The sequence below is a fragment of the Peromyscus maniculatus genome, chromosome 6, assembly GCF_049852395.1.
Source record: "Peromyscus maniculatus bairdii isolate BWxNUB_F1_BW_parent chromosome 6, HU_Pman_BW_mat_3.1, whole genome shotgun sequence".
In the NCBI taxonomy this organism is placed as follows: Eukaryota; Metazoa; Chordata; class Mammalia; order Rodentia; family Cricetidae; genus Peromyscus; species Peromyscus maniculatus.
Window position 1 is genome coordinate 134,378,440 of NC_134857.1, and position 23,000 is coordinate 134,401,439.

The window sequence follows — 23,000 nt, forward strand, 5'->3', positions numbered from 1 at the left end:
TATTTGTCCTTTTAGATAAACAAAATCGAAACATTTGGAACTTTAGTAATATAAAGACATCTTGGAGTCTTTATTTTTTTTATCCAGACTTGTAACAAAACCATGCTTTGTTACTTCAATTAGACGGAAATGTGTGTAGTAAAACACAAGAATAGGAAATCTCACTCCCTTGTGTTTCTTGTGCGGAAGATGAAGTGAGACTTTGCCCGGACCTGCGGTCCGCGGACAGCGGAGGGGCGGGCAGTGGACCGGTGGACACACTTTCCGGGATGAACTGAGCCTGGGGCCCAGCAAAGACTGCAACTTCGCGTTTCCTTTGATCGCCCCTTTCCTCCTTAGACACGGGACTTGAACATACACCATCTCTGCTTTCCTTTTCAGCGGTTACACACACGTTCACACTAGCATTCTCTAGCCGGTCCCCATCAGGAGATCTCCTTTAAAATTTAGTATGGAATAAGAGAAGAGGTACCTAAGATTTAGAGTGACCTATATTTTGGTGGCACACTGAAGGAGTCGGGTTTGTACTGACAGCCTGAAAAGCTAAACTGTGTGTTTTTTGTTTTGTTATTTCGTCAAAAGCAAAAATCAGGATTGGGTGAAGGAATCCACATAATGATGTATTTTCCATAGCTGCTGCTCGGAGATGACCCTCTGGAATGGAAACAGACTGCTGCGGAACGCGGGCTCCAGCAGGCCGCACACAGAACCGATCTCCTGGAAGAGAATTAACTAGAATCTAGCGTGGAGATTTTTCACAGTCCTTTGTGCTAAGGTTTGCAACGTGAATCCGTAGTTGCCTTTGCTTGCTAGCGAGAACGGTCTGCGCGGGTCATCTGGAGAGCCCCGCGCGCCGGAGCTGTTTGGGGGAAGTGGGGAGGGGCGCCAGCGTGTACGCTGCTTTTCCACCCACCCTCGCCTAATCAGGCGGCTCTCAATCAGGTTTTCAACATACTAATCTTGATCTAAGAGCTCCTGTCTCTGCATAAGTGGAGGAAATGATTCGTTTTTAGAGGCTTCCGGGCTTAGAGAAGGAGGACGTCCTCAGACTGCTGCAGAAGATCTAAACGGCTGGTCTGCGCCTGCCCTGCTCCGTCTGCCCTGCTCCCGGCGCCCGGCGGGACCGAGACCTCACCCGCGGCATAATTGCGTGTGTCCAGCGCGCTCCCCGGGCTGTCCCGTGGTAAGTGCGTTTCCCCGGTGGAAAGTGCGTTTCCTCTCCTGGGGACCAAGGCTTTGGCACCGGGTGTGTGGTGGAGATGGGCGGAGCGGAAAGCGAAGGTTTTCACTTGGAAGGTCAAGGCTGAGCTTCCCGCGGGGTCCTGGGCCTAATGACCTTCTGACCCCGCTTACCTAAAACTGTTTTTCCTCTGCTTGCCCGCAGGCGAGCTGGAGTTCGTTGTTCCTCGGATCAGGCCAAGAAAAAGTTCGCCCTCTCTTCTTCCCAAGTTAAGTGTTTTAGCTACAAGTCACAAAACACTTTTCTTAAAAAAAAAATGAGAACAGTTTTGAACGAAACACAGTAATATATATATATATATATATGCATATATATTATCTTGCCTGCCGGTAGATGGGAAAATAAATCGGCCGTGCCTCGATGGTGCCTTCCTATTGGACTGAAATTCGTAGGAGCCACCGCTCATCAAATGAAAATTGGAAGCGGAAGGCCCACTTAGGGGGTCTACCAACAGCCTTGATCCCCTGGCTCCATTCACGGAATGAATGGAGTAGGAAAGAGAACCAGAGAGAACTCCAAAGACGTCTGGTCCGGGGATGTGCGGCTCGTACTAAGTGTGTCCTGCTACAACCCAGGGTGTGCGGGAAGCGGTCTGGATCCCGTCGCGCCCGACCCCTACAGCTTCCACCTGGAGAAGGCCTGCTTAATTGGGCAGCCAGCAGCTGCTAAATGTGCGGTCTACTAATGACCCACCTCCTCGGCGACTCCTATCCAAGGCATAAAACTGATATTTTCACACCCGGATCGCACGGCAGGAGCCGTTTATAAACATCCTGCATCCGAGGGATGGAAAAAAAAAAAAAAAAAAAAGGCTGCATTGACAGGGGTCTCTGGAGCTCGGTATTTAAAAGCGATAGATCCGAATTAGAAAATTATTACTCTAAGTAGAGAAAGTACCCACCAACTTAACTATTGAACTGCACGTCTGAGCTCTTGGCACTAACTACGGGTCTGGAGGAACTTATCCTGGATCTTGCGCGGAAGGCAGGCCATCCACTGGCTCTCGGCTTCTAAAGCTCTCCCCTGGGGGCTGCGGTCCTCCAGAGGGCTGGCGAGGGCTAGCCTGGGTCACGTCTACAAAGACACAACTAGGACCTGGGGAGAAAGCCTAGGCGAAGTAGCCACAGCGGCCTGAGCTTGTTGGTGCTTTGCTTTCTCCAACCCCAGAACCGCGCCAGGGCGCAGTCCGCGCAAGGACTGTCCGCTGAGGCAGGGGAATGTGTGACCTTGGCTCCCGAGAAGGAACTGACAATGTCCCTAAAGTGAATGCTCAGCTATGATCACCGGCAAACTGCATGTGCGACACGTGGCTGTTGACTGTGTCTTTGGATTGTTGCCCACCTCGTTTATCGTGCATAGGAGTCTGGAAAGTGTTTGAAGAAGGAAGAATGTCCAGAGGTACTGCTCAAAGCGTGCGTCTGGGAACCTGTGTCCCCATTCAGTGGCACAGAGCATGAAACCTGCTCACCTTTGGGACTCACTGAGCCCAGACTCTTTTAGACTTCGTCACCCACAGCGCCAGGGAACAGCACAGGCGCGACTATTCTCGAAAGTGAAGGTCACCAAGTTGACGTCTGCCGGGGTCTGAGATCTACTGCTAGCTGAGGCTGAGCCTGGGGAGTGGGGGAGGGGGACTTTCTTGATAGACTGCACTAGGGACACTCGGGACACCCTGGTGTGCAGACCAGTGCTCCTCCCCTTGGCCCCGAGCGACACCTCCACGTCTCAAGGAAGACAAACTCTGGAGATACACGGAGGGAGAGCTAGGTTCTGCTTAACCAGAGCCTGCACATGTGCTATAGTTCTTGGTAGAGCATCAGGAAGCCCGGCCCACTTACCGGACAGAGAAATGGAGCGAGAAAATAATTCCGGGCCACGAGGAACCCGAAATTAGGGGAGGGGCGGCCTGGAAAACTCCTGGGTTAAACGTTAGCACGCAATTCCATTAACACATTGTGACATTCACAAGCCCACAATCTCGCTTTAAGCACGCCTGTGGTTTGGATCGCGGTGTTCTGTGTCTTTTCTTGTGACCAATAAAGCAGGAACCACGGAAACTTGACTATCGTTTCTATAGAATCCTGCCTGTAAACCCTAAAGAACAAGATGTAAGGGAATGTGAGAAATGTCCAAGCAACAATCCCCACACCGTGGAGTTTCTGGCAGGTTCTAGGAACTCCTCTCTCCCAGGAGATACAGCTTTGAGCTCCCTCCTCTGGGAGAGTGGAGACTTCATCCCGGAGGTGACTCCCCACCCACTCTCTTCCCACCCGTATCATCCCACCCCGCCCGAGTCCGTTTCTCGCGGTTCTATAATTGGAATTAAACCCCAGCTAGGGTGGCAGAAAAGCCACTCTGGGTCTGAATGCAACAGCCCGGGCGTCAACGGAGTTTCTGTAGCGGGGAGTGGGGCTGCAGGGTATCGCGAGAGCCTCTGGTTCCCAGAATTTGATAAAGTTTGCCAAGAGAACTCGCGGCTCTGGCGGTTAGTCCTTGGGAGAGCCCAGCAAGCTGCCCACAGCTTTGGTGCCCATGGCTCTCTGCAACACTCCCAGGCTTGTGCCCTCAGCCATATCTTAAGGGAACTTGTAAAATGATGCATTCGCCATGAAGGTCTGCAGAAAAATTCTAAACCATACTTTTAAAAGTTAAGTAACTTTGTATGTGCATTTCAACTGCAGGAGACTTGGTTCTCGTAGCCAAGAAAATGTTTTCCTCCAATTCGCTCCCTCTCTTCCTTCCTTTCTCGCCTTTCTGGGGGCGGGTGGAGGGAAGTAGGTTGTTAAAAGAGCCAGACAACTTGCTGTCCATTTAATGTGAAATTTGAAGCTAATCAATTTGTAGCCAGATATTGAAGAATTTAACTTCAGACCTCAGTTTTTATCATTCACAGGATGGAGAGCACGTCACTAAGAAGGTGTCATATGAATAGAAACAGTGCTTGGATAAGTGTTCATCCACGCAGTAGGTCCTTGGGTGCTGGTTGGGTGGGGTGCAGTTCTCCCTCTCCTAATTCTCCCATGCTACCTTGGAGAGATCTAGGAGCAGAGGCATCACCAAAGCCTTGTTCCAAGAGGCGGGAACAGGCCAGGTGTGATGCCCCATAGGGTCCCCCAGACTCGGTACCTGAAGCAGCGGTACCTCCATGCCCTTCACAGATTCCAGGAGAGAATGGTCAGCCCGGAGCCCCTTCTACTGGCCCGGAGCTTAACAGTACCCCTCATTCAAGCTTTCCTGAACTGCTCTGGTCTCCCTGGTTTATCTCAGGCTAATCTTATGCATTTAAAAAGCAGGCACCTGGATTTCTGCGAATCTGTGCAAGCATCTGAGTACTGGGAGCTGGGCAGTAGATGTTGTTCCTCCACCCCCACACATACACCCAGTGCTCTGATGCACATTCTTATTTTAACTTGGCAATAATACTATCTCCACCTTCTAACCTCAACATAAAACATGGAAGCTGCATTTTTAGTCTTTTAGCCATAGAGCTCTTTTGGGTGAGTTCAGATGATGTGATTCTTTTCAGAGTTCAGAAGACTTGGTTGTGACCTAATAATCCAGCCTCCAGCCTTTTCCTCCTAGGACTTCTGTCTGCCCCTATATCCATAGGTAAACAGAGGTTTCTGGAATCCTTCAGTGAAGTATGCCCCATTCCACTTCCACTATCATGGAATGGTTTGGAGTGTCAAATAAAAAAGCCACAAGAGGGGAAAATGGAGTCAGTTCTTAAACCCACAGTCACGTGTCTGTCCTTCCCCTTACAGCTGACGTTTACTGTCACGAGTGGATTTGTTCGGATGAATCAAGCAGTGACTGAATCTCTATACTGATACTGATACAGAGGGCTAAGCCCTCTCCTAGAATTTTCCTTTCGAACTTGACCACAACTCTTTATAAAGTCTGAAGAGGTTACAGTGCCTGCCTCTGGCTGTGCAAAACCAGGGTATCTTACCCTCTGCCACTTGTGGGGAAGCCTTCAGAAACAGTTTCCTAACACAAACAGGGTATTCAAGATGACCCCAGCAGGTACTCTGAAAGCTCCATAGAGACAGGAGCTGTGTTGTCTTCTGATTCTCTGAAACCCAGCTTAGTGCTTGGCAGTGGACAATAAAAGTTCTGGCCAACAGCAGGCTGGCTCCCTCCCTCCTCGGCCAGTTTCACTCCAGCACTTCGTCCATTGCTCAAGCAATTTAATTGTTTTTTTAATCCCTCGAAGAATTTAAGCCAGGAAGAGAGTGGACGATCTGACCAAATAATTGAGGGAATTTGGGTTCCACTCTTCATTTATAATGATGGAACTCTTCAAATCTCAGTGAGCAATGGAACTGGACACCTGCTTTGTCTTCCAGAGAGGCCACAGAAGGAGCAGCTTCTGAACTTGGGGATACTATAGTGTAGCTTTGTAGGAACACCTTGGATAGAGAACATGTGTGGTCAGGGACAGGATAAGCCTCTTTGGTCTCACTCTGCAAACACAGAAATGCTATACATTTTATCAGATGCTGAAACAGATTTTACTCCAGGAAAAGAAGGGGGACCAGAGTAGACAGAGAAGATTGGAACTGAGGTGATTGGGAACCAGGTGCTGTTGCTGCCGTGAGATCTAAACCCAGACACAGCCCATATTCACCTTGGCTGTGCATTTGTCCAGAACTTCTCAGGAAACCTGATGACTGGGATTCCAAGTCTTGGAAAGAGCTGGAAGAGGCCTCTCATCCAGTGATGAGGGTTCCAGTTCCGATGGTGATTAATTCACCCACTCGTGTGTGTGTGTGTGTGTGTGTGTGTGTGTGAACACCTTACTCTGAATTCTTGAGTTTCTCACATGCACCAGTAACACCTGCAAACTCATCGGGAGCTGCTACAGGCTTTTGTAAAAGAGGCAAAATCCAACTTTCAGAGTGGTCAGTCTCATGAATTTCAGTAAAATATAAGCTCTCCTTGCAGGAGGGGCACCAACCTTGTCCCATGCTCAAAAGTGTGTCTCAGGATGTGAGTGGGTAAACACAGTTAGGTTTCACCTCTGGAACCTAGGTGGAGGGGGGGACTCAATTCCTGCAGATGCTAGCTGTGGCACTTGCCCCTCCCCCATAAAAGAAATGTAATTTTAAAGAATGTTTCACACCGTACCACCTTCAGAGACTATTGGGACTCACTTTGCATTCATTATTGCTTTCTGTCTTAGAGTCAAAGGGCAGAGGTTTCTTCTGAACGTTTAATTATACAAACGTATCTCTAACGCATTGTGTAATAGACCTTTCAGCCCTTCGTCCTCTTCCTTCTCTTTGGAGTATTTCTGCTTTGCACAAGTAACTTTAATAATGCAGTGAGGTGGAAGAAACTTCTTTCAATAAAATACGAATTAGAGGCTGAGCTTGCAGCTCAGTGTTAAAGGGCTTGGCTAGCATGTGTGGCCCCTGAGTTCAATCCTGTTTGGGGTGGAGCCAGGGTAGAAAGGCGGGTTCAGTGCAAACACCCATGTCTCTGCTTCTTTAAAAGCTCTGAAGTAACATTTCCTCAAAAGACTGGGGGCTATTATAAGCAGCTGTTGGGTGAGCATCACACGCTTTCTCTGCTGTCACCCACTTCATAGATCAGAAACCCAAAGCTCTAAGAAATGCCTCACAGAGGCTGAACACAAACCCATGCCAAGGTCTTAATCACTGTGCTAACCGCCATAGTTGGTCCCCATGGTGTACTGGCTTTCTGACCCCCACTTTCCCTTGGAATAATAGAAGTGAGAATTAGCATCTGGTTTTGGTGGTTGAAGGTGCAAGGTTGGAGGGTCCTGAGCACCAGTTTTCAAGTTCATGTGCTATCTCTGGCCTCAGGCCGCAGACTGGCAAGGCGGATTAGATTGCATGCTGGGCCTGCACTTTCTCACAGCCTGGGTAAATATTGTTGCATTTCCTTGGTTAACTTCCAGGCCCCAGGCTAAACAGGATACCTCTCGCCAGGCTGCAGGCCCTTTCTCCAGCTGGGTAGCCTGCGCAGAATAATCAGTGCCCCCTCTGCAGGTGGTCTCTTGGGGACTGCTGTGGAGCCACCCAGTCCCAGGGCATCCAAGCTGTATCTTCCAGGCCCTTGGCTTTCACCCCAGAGGCACTGCTGTCCACACCCAGAATGCCTAGGAATGCTGCTGTGGCTGGTCTCCACTCCTGCCCACCCCAGAGGGTGGCCAGAGTCAACCCTAGACAGAGAGAGTAGGGATCCTGCTTGGCTGGTCCAGAGATGCCAGCCGCTGCCCTTTAGCCCTTGGCCATGGGCTAGCCCAGCACGCAGACTTGGGTTTTACTAAGAATGTACTTGTTACAGAAGCAGATGTGGCATCGAGAGCTCTTTAAGACTTTTTTTTTTCTATGAGAAAGTCAGTGCCCTCTCGGAGGATGCCCCTAGCCCAAGCTTGGGTTTCCCTCAGTCCCACTTGCTTGTAAATACACAAGGGTGCTTCTTGCTCTGTCTTTAAAAAGCCCCAGACCGGCAGGCACTCAGGCAGCACACAGGAAAGCACCTACTCCAGTCATTAGGAGTAATGTGTGTGGCAAAGCCATTGAGCAAGGCCTTATTGAGCAAAACCTTCAAGGCCTTAGGGATTTCCTAGGTGGGCAGTCCCCAATGCCTAAATCCTGCCGGAAGCTGAAGCCCCACAAGTATGATCGGCTTTGCATGGGAGCAAGATCCTGGAATCCACTTGCTCAGGCACCAGCCCAGTTCTCTCCTCCCCTCACTGCCCACCCTCCATCCTAGGTGGCTCAGGGGGAACAGATGCTAAGGGTGCGGGCCTGACCATCCTCTGGAGTGGCTCAGTCTCAGGGAGCATTTCCCTGGGGATTGCCTACTTAGCTTTAGTCCCCTTGCCAGTCATAGCTGCTTAGCCTTTGATACTTCTTAAATAAAGCCATTCAATGCTGGGGCAGATGCTTGGAACTTGATTAGGCAATCGTGTATAGCTCTAATCGTGTGTGTGTGTGTGTGTGTGTGTGTGTGTGTGTGTGTGTGTGTGTGTGTGTGTGTGTTTCTGCTGGGCTGATGAGAATATGTTCTGCGCCAAAGATGGACAGGGTCCTTAGGGTCCCGAGTTTCTTAAGTTAAATCAAGAACTTATTTTCCCTTCGTGGGATTATCTTTTTAATATATTTAAAAATCATGTTCTTAATTCTGGCCACCTTGATGGAAGTGCAGTACTAATGTGGGTCGGAGCCAAAGGGGATATGTTTGCACGCCACCTTTAATCTGCAGGAAGAATCAGTGGTGTTGGACAGGGACAAGCTTTGCTCAGGCTTTCTTTGCCCCTGGCCAGGCTGTCGTTTTTAACATGGATCCCTGTTCATTGTTTCTGCTTGGTACGGTGGTCATTGGAACACATCTGTTCCTGATCACTTTTCTATGTCGAGCACACACTATCGTGTTAGCAAGATTTTACACCATCTGTTTAAAAACACTCGTGCCAGTGCTATGTGATGCCCGGTTGAACTTCAGCCAAACTTCATTTTACACTGTTCTCTTGGTCCAGAGCATATATAATACACTTTAATGAAATTTATGCTTTTATACTTGCTGACAGGCATCAGAAACACATTTGCCCAGGTCAACAGCAGTTGAGCTAAGTGTGACAGAGGAGACACAGCACCAAAACATCGCAGTAGTGAAGACGCTGGAGAGAGAGAGATATTTGGAAACAAAGCTATTAAATTAAAATCAAATCATCACCCAACTAAACAGAGTGCGCGGGAGCACACACACACACACACACACACACACACACACACACACACACAAACACACACTCACGGGGTGGGGTAGGGGACTATTGTATATTTCTGACGATTTGTGTATTTCTTCATTATAAGCGTTAAACTTAGGAATTTTATATTTTTGACATTATTCCAAGGCTGTAATAACTGGTTTGCAAAACAATAAAGTACAATGGCAGTGTAATGTGATTATGTTAAACGTATTTTGAATGCAATGCAGAGGTTATTGAGCTTATCTAATCAGGAATTTATTTTTTTATCTTGTGGTCACTCACACAGGTTTGAGGTCTTCAAAGCAGAGCTAATGTGACATTTCAAAGACTATTCATAAATCTATTGTTTGATTGCTAAGTATTGTGTCTGGTGGAGGAATAACTGTGAGGCTGTAATTGGCCAGAGAATGTGGACACAGGCTGAGTGTTTTCAAATCGCTTTTCTAGAATGCAGCACTCACGTGGTTGCCTTGACCAGTCTGTTTACATTGGGGTAAAGCTTTAGGATACCAATTTCTGAAGGTGTCTCAGTTATAGGTCCAGACAGCAGTTCTGAGGAGTGAGTAAATAAGCTTCTGGCCTCGGTGCCTGGAGTTCAGTACTCAACTGACAGAAATGTTTCCTTCGATGGAATCTGCTGAAAACACTTGTTTATCTCTCTCTCTCTTTATCTAGACAGGCTACTGTGACTTAAGGGTGTCCACTAAATACCAACTCAGGATGTAAACTCTGTTTATTCATGAAAATAAATTTTTGCTTTGATGTATATAATTTATAAATAAAATGTAGCTATGGTAATGTAGATGACTGATATTATTCATACAAGACATTTGGAGGTGAGTACATTGTTACTATGAGATGGATCGGGTTATAAAAGGAGAGAGGCTTTGTAACATCCCTGCCTACAGGTATTTTTTAAAAATTATTTATCAAGATCTCCATTTTCATTAAGCTGTTAGCTTGGATGTGTTGAAATATAACTTACAGATTTCTTTGTAAAATAACCAGTGTTACTAAAATGCAAACCCTATGAATCTTCACATGTCTGGTTCCAATTAATCCGCTTAGACTATTTAATGGATAAAATAACAAACCTTATTTAGCCAATCTGGAGTTCTGCACCAATTTTCCATGGGCCTCTTGTAGGTCTGATGCCTTTTTTTACACACATTAATGCACGGTTCTCATCTTAGAAGACCAGGATTGGAAAACTAAATAGCTAGATGCATTTTCTCTAAAAACATCTTTGGCTGTTACGTCAGTTGGAGAGAGAGTCCCCAGACAAATATCAATGATTACTGAGGAAGAGAGAATTGTACCCATATAACTATTGGGGTTAAATTCATTGAGCTTGTTTGAGTGCCTACGAGGTACCAGGTGGTACAGATGCAAGAGTACCTCATGGGTGGTCCTTGAACTCTGAAAATACCCTGTCTAGAAGGAGGGTAAAGAAACAATTTGTTGATCCTTTCAATTCTATAATGTTTCAATCTATACTTTGGTTCTTGAATTAATAAAATTATCAGATGATCTCATGTAATTTTCTCTATATACATATAAATCATATACATTAATTCACACATTGTGAAGGCTCTCATTTGTGTGAATGAAAACTAACTCTCCCAACAAGCCACAGACCACAGGCCTTGGTGATAACATATAGGGTGTGCACCTTCCCCAGGAAGGAAGCCAGTGGTCGTCTCCTGAAGCACCTGTTCAACTCTTCTGCTTCCTGTGTTACAGTGGGTCATGCAGTCTACTGTGGGATCTGAGCAGTGGTTGGGTGGAGATGATTCCTGGTTTTGTTTGTTTGTTTTGTTTTTTTGACAGAGTCTCACTGTGTAGCCCTAGCCAGCTTGTAGACCAGGTTGCCCTTGAAGTCAAGACAATCGATGACTGAAGCCAATGTTTGTAGGATCTTTTGTTGTTTCATATGTATTTGCTTGTCTGGATGCTTAACTGTCCCGCAAACTGGAAGGTCGAGTTTATTTTCTTCTTTTCCCCACACAAACATGCTGTGGATAAGCTACTTTGTAACAAGAATTGTTAGAAGGTCTTATTAAAAAAAATCAAACCTGAAGCCAGGTTTGAATGCTGGAAGATTAGAGAAGCAGAACAAGCCACATCCAACCTCACCTTGCCAATTCCTCAGCTGATCCTGTTTCCTCAGACTGAAAGCCTCTGAGTCCTCATCCAAATGGACCTCAGCTGAACTGCTGCTGAAAGCCTAAAAGCTTAACAGGCTCTAGTTCCTGGTCTTCACACCTTTTATACCTTTCTGCTTTCTGCCATCACTTCCTGGGATTAAAAGTGTGTGTCACCATGCCTGGCTGTTTCCAGTGTGTCTTTGAACTCACACAGATCCAGACAGATCTCTGCCTCTGGAGTGCTAGGATTAAAGGTGTGTGTGCCACCATTTTCTGGCCTCTGTATCTAGTGGCTTTTCTGTTCTCTGACCCCAGATAAGTTTATTAGGGTACACAATATATTGGGAAATACAATATCATCACACTACTTGGCAAAAATATATGTCTTTTTTTTAGTAGAAAGTTTTGGAAAAATCAGAGTAAAATTTTAGAGGTAATTTTTTTCCTAGCACTTATAAAGATTACAGCAGTTACATTTATCAACTATCTCTAATAATTCTGGAGATCAAAGCATAGTTTTATTCTTTTATATATTTTATAGAAAATAGTAGGGGAGAAAGGAGCAATCGTGTGGTTGAATTAATTGAACACCTTTTACTCTGGAGGAACCTGCATTCCAACTGTCCCCCGTTGATCCTGGTGGCTGGATTTAGTCGACATCCTGGGTGGTGCATCTTATTTTGACTGGACATAATCACTGATCTGTGATGTATTTACACAAGCTGTTTATTTCTACTGGATATTGTCACACATACCACCCCCTCCCCAACCACCACCACATAGAGTCTGCTGTAGCTCGGGCTACCTCACTGTGTAACTGAAGATGACCTTGAATTTCTGATGATCCTGCCTGCGTCTCCTACGTGCTGAGATTTCAGGCCTGCACTACCACGGCGGACTGATACACCGTTTCTGTAGTCTCTCCATTTCCCTCCACTCAGAGTTGGCAGGAGACAAAAAGCTCAGGTAGAAATGCCTAGAGGTGGGGGCCTCTGACCTGCATTCCACTTTCAGCCTCTCAGTTGGTTTTTTTTTTTTTTTTTTTTTTTTTTTTATTTCGAGACAGGGTTTCTCTGTGTAGCTTTGCACCTTTGCTGGAACTCGATTTGGAGACCAGACTGGCCTCAAACTCACAGAGATCTGCCTGCCTCTGCCTCCCAAGTGCTGGGATTAAAGGTGTGCGCCACCACCGCCCAGCCAGCCTCTCAGTTTTTAGCAGTGCACTGACTTTGGCGGAGCCACTTCAATTTCTGCATCCTTGTTGCTATGTGTCTCAGGTGAGGAAAGAGTCATCAAACTAAGAATTAATTTCATGGGAATCTTTCTAGGTTTTTGTGGTAAACTACTATTCACAGATTTTTTTCTTTTTGCATTTCTCACACCAGCTCTTACGAGTATCGGTCATGTCAGGCTGTAGAGGGAGATTTCTCAGATCATCTGCCTGGTGTTAGTGCACCATTGTGCGTGTGCTGCCTTGTGGATTGACTGCTGAAATTAAATCGAGCTTGAACTCTGGTCTCTGAGCTACAGGCATTCCTTTGTCTCATAGTCTCCTCCTCCTCCTCCTCCTCCTCCTCCTCCTCCTCCTCCTCCTCCTCCTCCTCCTCCTCCTTCTCTTCCTCCTCCTGCTCCTTCCCCTTCTCCTTTTTTCTGTTTGGTTTTTCAAGACAGCATTTCTCTGTGTAGCCCAGGTTATCCTGGAACTTGCTACAAAGCAATCGCCTTGAACTCAGAGATCTGCCTCTGCCTTCCCAGTGCTGGGACTAAAGGCCTGGGCCACCACTGCCCAGCTTCTCTCTCTCTCTCTCTCTCTCTCTCTCTCTCTCTCTCTCTCTCTCTCTCTCTCTCTCTCAAGCTTGTTGTGGAATAATCTTTTTGTACACTGTGAAGATGTGTCTTTGCCAAGGCACCTTCTGATTGGTTTAATAAAGAGCTGTGTGGCCAATAGCTTTACTTTTTTCCTCACAAAACATAAAAGGTACAGAGAGGAATCTAGCTGGAGAAAAGTCACCGTAACTTTTTCTATGAATCCTTAGTTAGTTACGGCAGGATCTTTCCTATTTTGTTGATTTGGTGATTTTGGTCCAAAGCTTTATGGATTTCTAGACCGTGCTTCTGCCTCCCCATCTATCAGACTGGCTCCTTCTGCTGCCAGCATGTCTTGGTGCTCTGTGGCTGGCAATGCTATAGGGATCGTGTGAAGGATCTCTCTTTTCTGTCCAAGGGGGCAGCCCTTGTTCTTGTATTCCAAGGTAAGTTGTGACAGCTTGAGTGAAGATGTATCTTATCTTCCATCCTGTGCTATGGGATGGTCCTTTTGTATGCTGTGAATATGTGTGTCTCTCATTGGTTGTGAATAAAGTTGTTTTGGCCTATGACAAGACAGGATAAAGTTAGGTGAAAGAATCAAACTAGGACTCAGAGGAAGTGGGTCGGGGTCAAGACAGATGCCAAGAGCCACCCAAGAAGCAGGATGCTGGAGGACGTTAAGCTATAGACCATGAGGCCATAAATAGTTTAATAGGAATGAGTTAATTTAAATGTAAGAGCTAGTTAATAATAAGCCTGAGCCATTGGCCAAACATTTGTAATTAATATAAGCCTCTGTGTGGTAATTGAGAGCAACTGCCAGGTATTTGAGAGTTGCTGGTGGGAGGGAAACTTCCGCATACAAGCCTATCTATCACAAGAACTGCCGTTATTACATGATGACTGCTTCCACTAGAAAATAGTGGAACTCTGTGCATGGGGAGCTTTGGCCCAGGAAACATTCCTCTCATAACTTCTGCAGTGAACTCCACTTGGACAATCCAAAAGTTACCATTCTAACTATATCCATTTCTATCACTATAACCTCTTAATGGACAGCACCACATAGACTGGGATGATGAATCACAGTTAGTGTGATCTTTTGAGGGTAGTGTGTACTCTTTTGTATCATAAGAACTTGGTTGATCTCTCATTGAATAGCTATCTTTAGTAGACTATCATCAACTGGCAACATACAAACCTCTCTATAATAAGTGGGCTATTTCTTCAAAGCTCATTCTGATTGGAGCTCAGGGTGAGGACCCAGGTCCAACACAGTGAGAAATTTGACTGATACTATTCTTAAAAGCTCAGAAAGAAAAGAGTTATGGACTCCACCACCCAATTCAGGATGGCTCCATAGAATCATCAAAATGACAAAGACCTAGTGTTTTGTTTTAAACTCTTGTATTTTGAAGTTTTCTTTCTTTTTTAACAGTTGTCTAGGTGTTGCTGTTGATAACTGTTTTTTTCCAACCAATCAAATGCTTGCAAATTTCAAACAAGCATTCTTCATTCTTCCACTTGGCCTTTAGATTCTGAAGGCTGGTTTAAATACTGCCTTTTCCTTGAGCATTTTCACTAGTTTCTCTTTTTTTCTTTTTAAAATAATATTTTAAATTTATTCTCTGACAAGTTTACACCCTTAAGCAATGTATCTTGATTATATCCCTCTCAAACTTCCCTCCAACCCTCCCCCTATGCCCCCAGGAATTTCCCCTCTCACCCTTATAGTCTCCCTCCCTCCGTCCCTCCGTCCCTCCGTCCGTCCGTCCGTCCCTCCCTCCCTCCTCTTTTTAATAGCACACTGTTGTACAACAGTGTCCTCCAAGATTGAAACATTCTATTCTGCAAGGAAGTTCTGTAAGCAGGAACGTAAACAATTCAAATAGCTGCAGGAAGTCCCTGAAACTGACCAGAACCACTTGACCACTCACTCCCAGAACGTGCAATGAAAGCCGACAGAACCAAGGACAAGGGGAGGAGGAGAGCTTGGCTCTCACTGTGGGAGCGAAGCAAGCACCTGAGGTTGAGAAGCCCGAGAAGCGAGGATGAGGAGAAATGCACCTCACTTCAACCCGTTAGGATCTACCTAGGACACAAAATTCACATCTATTTGTTGGTGAAAAATAAGATAATTCTCTTATCTATTTCTGTGATGTGTTGAAGATCTTTTTTAAAATCTCTTAAGAGCCTGGAGAGATGGGCTAGCAGTTAAATATTCATACCGTTCTTGCTGAGGATCTGAGTTAAGTTCCAAATACCCAGGGAGTGGCTCACAACCACCTGTAACTCCGGCTACACGGTACCCGATGCCCTCTTCTGGCCTCCATGGGCAACTGACCTCACGTGTATACATACACAGACAGACACACAAACACACACATAATTAAAAATAAAATGAAATCTTAAAAACAAACACCTTTTTTGTCTTTGGTAGAATCATAGTTTTGCATTCTCTCCAGACATCACTGTATTCTAAACACAAATATGTGAGGAGCTGATCCTGAAGATGAGTCTACAGCTCTCACTCCATCTGATGTACTATGAATAGCGACCTAGTATTTAAACATCCCAAGCTGCATGGTGCCATGCCATTGAAAACCAAAGTGTGAAAGATAATGGAGAGAAATTTCCAGAGTCCTGCCTCCCACCCATTTGGCCTGGGGCTTGCCTGTCCTTCCAAATGCCACCCTGCAGTCCAGGGAGCTTTTTCTCATTTCTTTGCTAGTCTAGACACTCTTGGAGAGCAGAAAGCATGATTTAGGGAGCTTGAGATTCTTAATGCCTTCAACTGGGACTATGTTATGAGTGGTGAGCTGATGGACAGACTGACAAAGGGATGGCGGTTCTGTTTGATGGGTCGTGGTGGCCCTGAGGGAATGGGGTGACGGGCCTGTGCACACTCTTCTTATGTACACTGAGGCTAATGCCAAGAGGACCAGGTACATGATCAATGTATTAGTTCACTGTTAATACACAAGCAAACAGAAACCTCTTCTTAGAGTCAAAAGAATCTACGTTGCCACTTACCAGCTTTGTGACTTTGACTTTTGCTTGTTTAAAAAAAGATACAGATACTAACAACTTGTCCCTATGCCTTTTTTTTTTAAATTGGAAAGTAGAGATAGCTTCCTTTAATCTCTAGGGGTGTTGTGATAGTAAGTCAGATAATGCCTGAACAGTTTGTGTGTGTTTCCTAGGTTTACATTCTAGGCCTTGTGCATGCTAGACAAACATCCTACCACTGAGCTATATCCTCAGCCCTTTTTTGGGGCGGGGGGTGGGTGGGTAGAGTTTCACTATGAAACCAGGTAACCCTGGCTGGCCAGGAATTTGATACTTAGATGAGGCTGGTCTCCTGCTCAGAGACCCGCCTGCCTCTGCTGCCTGAGTGCTGTCACCACACCAGGTCCTGCAAGAGGTTTTTAAAACACAAAAGAATAATCTACGGTAGGTAATCTATAAGTCTCGGGAGCCCAAGTTGGGAAGCTATCCTAAACACAAACAAGCCCTCCAAACAGTGACCTATTAGCATTTAGAGGCAGAGGAGGAACCTGGGACTGATTGCTATTGTAATTCCTAGCTAGCTATTCAAGTAGTGTGGTTTGGGTAGAGTGTGGAACCTGGAGTACAGCTTAGTGCCTGGAAAGGGATGCAGCCAAACACTTTCTAGACCAGACATCTGTAGGGAAGTCCTGGTTGAATGTCAGGTGGGGTGGGAAATGTTTGCAAAAGCAAGTTCATGGAACTACAGAGGTGAACTATGTTTCTCAGGGTAATTTGTGTAGCTGGCTTCACAAGCAAGCCCTTAGCTAGTAGGAGGGTGTATAACCCCTCTGTGGGGTGCTTTTCTCCCAGGAGAGGGGCTACACAGACATCCAGGTTTGTAAAGATGTAGAAGACAGACAATGAGAGGTGAGCCGTGCAGGGGAACCCTTCCTTCCAGCAGCAAGAGAGCGGAAAGGACAGCTTGTAGATAGCCACTAACACTTGTCTTGTGCCGGCTGCTTTCAGGGCCACTGGAGAGCAACCCAGATGAACAGAACACACACTATCCAGCCCTTCTCTTCCGGAACACTTGCAGGACACAGGTGGCTTAAGCACATGAAACAGATTGCTCTGTGCAACAGATGGGGAGAGGCCCAGCAAACGGGAAGATGAATGAGAGCTCGCGTGCAGGAAAATGCTGTTCCCTAATCTTTTCTTTCCAAATTAATTTCTTACATTCTTCAAAAACAATGCTGCTTTGCTTTCATTCCTTAACATCACCACTAAGTTCGACGGTTTGAGGTTGTAGAGCTGAATACAGCTCTGAAAAGTAGACTGTCTGAGTGAAGGTTTCTATCACTGTGAAGAGACATCATGACCATGGCAACTCTTACAAAGGAAAACATTTAATTGGGCAGCTTACAATTCAAATGTCCAGTCCATTATCATCATGGTGGGACATGGTGGAGCAGGTGGAGCCTTATTGGAAGAAGTGTTTCACTTGGGGGGGTAGGCTGTGGGGGTGGACTTTGAGGTCTTATCTGCTGCCTGTGGATCAAGATGTAGAACTCTCAACTCCTTCTCCAGCACCATGTCTGCCTGCATGCCACCATGTCATACCATGGGTCAAGCATTCAAACACATGAGTCTATGGGGGCCATTCCTAGTTAAACTACCACATAGGCATAGGTAAAATTGTGGTGGTATTGTGTTCCCCAAAATATTGTGTACCCTAATAAACTTATCTGGGGTCAGAGAACAGAAAAGTCACTAGATACTTAGGATAGGCAGTGGTAGCACACGCCTTTAATCCTAGCATTCCAGAGGCAGAAATCCATTTGTTCAAGGATACAGCCAAGCATGGTGACTCATGCCTTTAATCCCAGAAAACGAGTCTTTAATCCCAGGGAGTGAGGCAGAAAGCAGAAAGGTATATAAGGTGTGAGGACCAGAAACTAGAAGCATTTGGCTGGTTAAGCTTTCAGGCTTTGGAGCAGCAGTTCAGCTGAGTTTCATTCTGGATGAGGATTCAAAGGCTTCCAGTCTGAGGAAACAGGACCAGCTGAGGATCCAGCGAGGTGAAGTAGCTGTGGCTTGTTCTGTCTCTCTGACCTTCCAGTGTTCACTCCAATACTTGGCTCCAGGTTTATTTTATTAATAAGACCTGTTAAGATTCCTGCTACATAAAATTTCCAAAAATGTGATGTAAACAAGTCCAATAATTATATAGCAAAAAACAAAACAAAACAAAAAAAAAACAGAAATTAGATGTGCTAACATTTTAAAGTCTCTCTCTTTTGGACTTCTAAATTTAAATTTTGCTGATTTTTATTACTATATACATACATAAATATTATTATTTTATCTTTTGCTTGAGACAGTCAGCCCAGGCTGGTCTCAAATGTATGATAATCCTCTTGCCATTTCATCCTCATATGACAAGCCTGGGTCACAATGCTATGCTTTAAAATGCATTTTCTTCCCATTTTTCTTTCTTCTTCTTATCTTGTTTTAGAGCTCAACAAATATTTGCTGAATAAATGAGCAAGTTCATAGTTAGTAAACCCCGAAGGATATGAACATAAGGTGGGACAAGCAAAGTGTTTTATTTTGTTTGTGGTGTGGTGTGGTGTGGTGTGGTGGTGGTGGTGGTGTGTGTGTGTGTGGTGGTGGTGGTGGTGGTGGTGTGTGTGTGTGTGGTGCCTGTGGAGGACAGAGGTCCTGGAACCCTCGGAGGCTGGGGTTACAGGTGGTTGTGGATGTCTTCTCTGCGGGTGCTATGAACAGAACTCTGTCCTCTGGTACAACAGCAAGCACTCTTAACTGTTAACTGTGGCACCGTCTCTCTCCAGCCCTGATTGTTGATTTCTTCAATGTTTCATTTCTACCTTCAGATATTCCGTAATAACCAGAGAAGGCAAAGCCGCAGAAGAAGGGGAACTACTGTATTTACAAAACTGCCTTTCAGAGATGTTTGCACACCTGTCATTTAGGTCCAGCTGCTACTAACCAACCTGACAGTTTAGGCCAGACTGAAAAATAAATCATCACATGAACTAGCTGGTCAGAATAGAGCCGACCATGCTTCCAGTGTTCAGGGCGGTATGTTGTACTTCCAAGTAGCCATTGAGTTCCCCGTCCCACCATGTTTTAGACCATGTGTGGGGATATTACTTACGCAGCTGAGTCCTCCAAGTGTTAAACTTTGTTCTTATGTAACTAAACTCTAAACTGTGTTACATGTTCTGAGAATTTCTTGCCGGGCCTGCCGGGCGGTGGTGGCGCACGCCTTTAATCCCAGCACTCGGGAGGCAGAGGCAGGTGGATCTTTGTGAGTTCCAGGCCAGCCTGATCTACAGAGCGAGATCCAGGAAAGGCGCAAAGCTACGCAGAGAAACCCTGTCTCGAATTTCTTCGGATTCTGCCTTTGTTTTTCTTTATGAAGTCTCTGTTCTTCTACTTTGCTCACTTTTTCTTTTTACCCCCATTTGCTTATTTATTTTTGAGAAAGCATCTTACTCCAGAGCCTGGCCTGGAACTCACAGCCCTGCCTCAGTGTCTCCAGCGCTGGGGTGACAGACGGCACCACACATTCAGCAGCTTCTGTTTCCCCTGAGTCAGGGTCACTTCACTGTTTACATTTTTCCTGGGACCTAAGAAATGAACGTTTTGAAATAAAAGCTGATGTGCCAACAAGTTCGGATACTGTTAAGAGAGCAAAATCATGGAAGTTTGTGTTGCAAAATAAACCTAGTTATCTCCTGTGAAGATTTTTAGAATGCTCATTTGTCTACCTGGAACTGTGAGGAAAAGAGTTCCAACCTGGGGCTGGAGAGATGGCTCAATGGTTAGGAGCACTTGTTGCTCTTCTAGAGAGTCGGGTTCCGTGCCAAGCAGCCCAATGGGGTGGCTCAGGACCATCAGCAACTCTAGCTTCTGGGGATTGGGCGCTCCTTTCTGTCTTCTCAAACACCTACACACCCGGGACATACATTCATACACACATAAATAAGAATGCAATTTAAAAAAAAAGGTGGGGAACATCAAACGGAGAGTTTCCAGCCTTGTGGGGTCAGCAATGTTACCGATATTTGCCGGCCATCGGTTGCCAATGTTACCGATATATAACTCTGCACTGGGTGGGTTTCTGCTCTGCAGGTCAGGCTTCCGTCTGTCTGGATTTCCTCCCCGTTTCACTGGTGATGGACAGGCACATGTAAAGTCCTCACAGGGCGTGTGCTGTATTCTAGGTGTTGGCTTCCCTTGTCTTAGATGCTGAGTTTGAAACATCATCAATGGGGGGATGGGGTGGGAAGGTCTGTGGTCTCCTCTAGCAAAGAAAGTGAGGTCTGGGTACCCGGACGGGATGGATGGATATGCTTTCTAATTTGCTCATGGAAGGTGGGGCAGCTGGCATGCTCTCTGATAAGAGGGGTTGGCTGGCAAGGGACCAGAGGGTTTTGTACAGGGGGGTCCTGGCCAGGAATAGAACCTTGTTGAACCTCATAGGACAGACCTTGTCTCTAAGTGTCTTTCCCCTCTCCAAGAACTATACGAATATAAAAATACTTCATTTTAATTTTCATCTAGGTATTTTATTTTCTATTTATGTGTGTGTATATGTATGTCTGTGTATGTCATGTATGTGCAGGCCACGAGAGGGTGTCTGATCCTTTAGAGCTGGAGTTTGGGTGATTGTGAGCCCTGCAACATGAGTGCTAGCTACTGAATTCTAGCACTCTGGAAGATCAGCCAACACACTTACTTTCTGAATCATCTCTTCAGACTCAGTGCACCATTTTAAATCAAGCAGTTTGTGAATTTGTGTGTGCATGCGTGTGTGTGCATGCGTGTGTGTGCATGCGTGTGCAGCTATGCCGTGGTATTTGCTCTGCCAATGACCTTGGGCTGTAAGGCCCAGAGGAGGCGGTGCTTCCTGCCTTTTAAAAGGAGAGGAAGAGAGGGACCACCTGTTCCCTTCTTACTTTTTTTTTTTAAAAGTTTTATTCTGGAGAAGTGGCTCAGTGGTTAAAAGCACTGGCTGATATTCCAGAGGACCCGGGGTTCAATTCCCAAGCCGTCTGGTGTCCTGGTCATACCAGGATATTAAAACAAACAAACAAACAAACAAACAAACAAACAAAAAAACAGGAAGAAGGGACCTTGTGACCTTTCTCTCCTCTCCTTTTAAGAGGTCATGTACAAGAAACACTGTCTCCTTCAGGCCATGTAGCCCAAGGTCATGGGCAGAGCAGAAACCACTACGCAGGTACATGTGTGAGGGTTACTGATCTGCGCCTGTGGTGTGTTTGTGGGTGTGTAAGTCAGGTCGTTGTTGTTTCTTGGGTGCAGTCTGTTGTGTTTTCAACCAAGTAGTTTTAAAGTTAACTTTGTGCCCTGAATGTGGGCCAAGCTCAATCAGGCCTTCTTTCAGCTTAGAGTCAGCTCCCCGGGAGAGATGCTCAGCATACAGTTCAGTTAGAACTTTGCCTTCGGGAAGGATTTCTAGGGACCTGAGAGAAGGAAACAGAGTAAAAAAGGCATTCACTATGTGTGTATAATACTGTGGCTGCCTCCCAGTTTTTTGAGACAGGGCTTCTTCATGTGAACTCACTTTATAGACCAGGTTAGCCTCAGACTCAGAGATCTATCTGCTCCTGCCTCCTGAGTGCCGGGATTAAAGGTGTGTGCCACCACACATGGCTGTGACATCTGTCTTTAAGAGGGCTGGTATTGAAAAGAAAACACCAAGCCATGGCCAAGAGCGGCAGCATGTGCCTCTGTTCCTAGCACTAGGGAGACGGAGGCAGGGGAGTCAGGAGCTGGATACCTGCCTGTCTTAAAAGCAGGGAGGGGGAAATGGACACATGGCTCAGTGGTTAAGATCACATGCTCTTGAAGAACAGTCTCCAGTCTCAGTACCCACATGACACTCAGTACCATCCATAACTCCAAGTCCAGGGGGATCCAACACCCTTTTCCGACCTCCAAGGGTATCAGGCATGTACACAGTGTATAGACACATGTGCAAAAGACTCATATACATAAATAAGAGAGATCTAGAAAGACACGGTGGAGGTGGAGTTTCATCTATAGTTGTGGAAGTGGAACTTTAAGGTAGAGTACAGGCCAGGCACATGGGTGGCCCACATTCTAGCCCCAGCACAGGGGAAAAGAAAGATTTAAAGTATAAGTAAAGCATTTTTAATTTTAGGATACACATTTCCTACTTTTCTTCTTGGAAAACAAAAAGTTGTTTAAAATAGTGCTGTGGTAAAATATACTAAATTATCAAATACAAATACTAAGGGGCTCATGGAAGGCTAATATTTAAAAAGAATAGAGTGAGTGTTTCCTTAAAGTTACATAAATGAAGGTTGTATGTATCACACTTGGAATTTTATTTTAAAAACCATTGTGGTAGGGTGGGCCTGGTGCTACAGGGCTGGAATCCAGCAGCTCAGGAGCTGAGGCAGGAGAGCAGGCAATGTCAAGGCCTCCCTAGGCAACCTTTAGAGACTCTGTCTTAAAGTAAAAAGCAAAATGAAGGCTGGGGGTGTAGCTCAGCGGGGAGGTGACTGTGTGGCAGGCCCTGGGTTCAATCCCCAGAACTACAGAAGGGAAGAAAAGAAACAACGGTTGCATGAAATATCAGTGCTTTATAAGACTGGGTAGTAATGTTGCCAAAGTGTACTATCTATGCATATATAAAAATAATATAAAAATAATATTTCAGAATCACAGCAAGAGGTACATTTTAATAGATTCTGTTCCAGGTATATTTTTCCTCCGGTTTTGACAGAAGATTTGTAAAGTGTCATCTTGGCCGAGGCAGGCTGGCGGCAGCATCAGTGCTTTATGTTGTTCTCCTAACATAGCGAATCTTCTTTCCAAACAGCGGATATGGTAGAGGCAAACAAACAACTTCCACCACCACGGTAAGAACCTCAAGTACAGTCCTGAAAAAAAGAGTGGTGATAAACTAACCACCTCTTAAAGATGTGACGTGTGGCCTGGGCTGCAGCCATGAGACTCAGGCCCAATCCCTAGAAACTTCTTAAAAAAG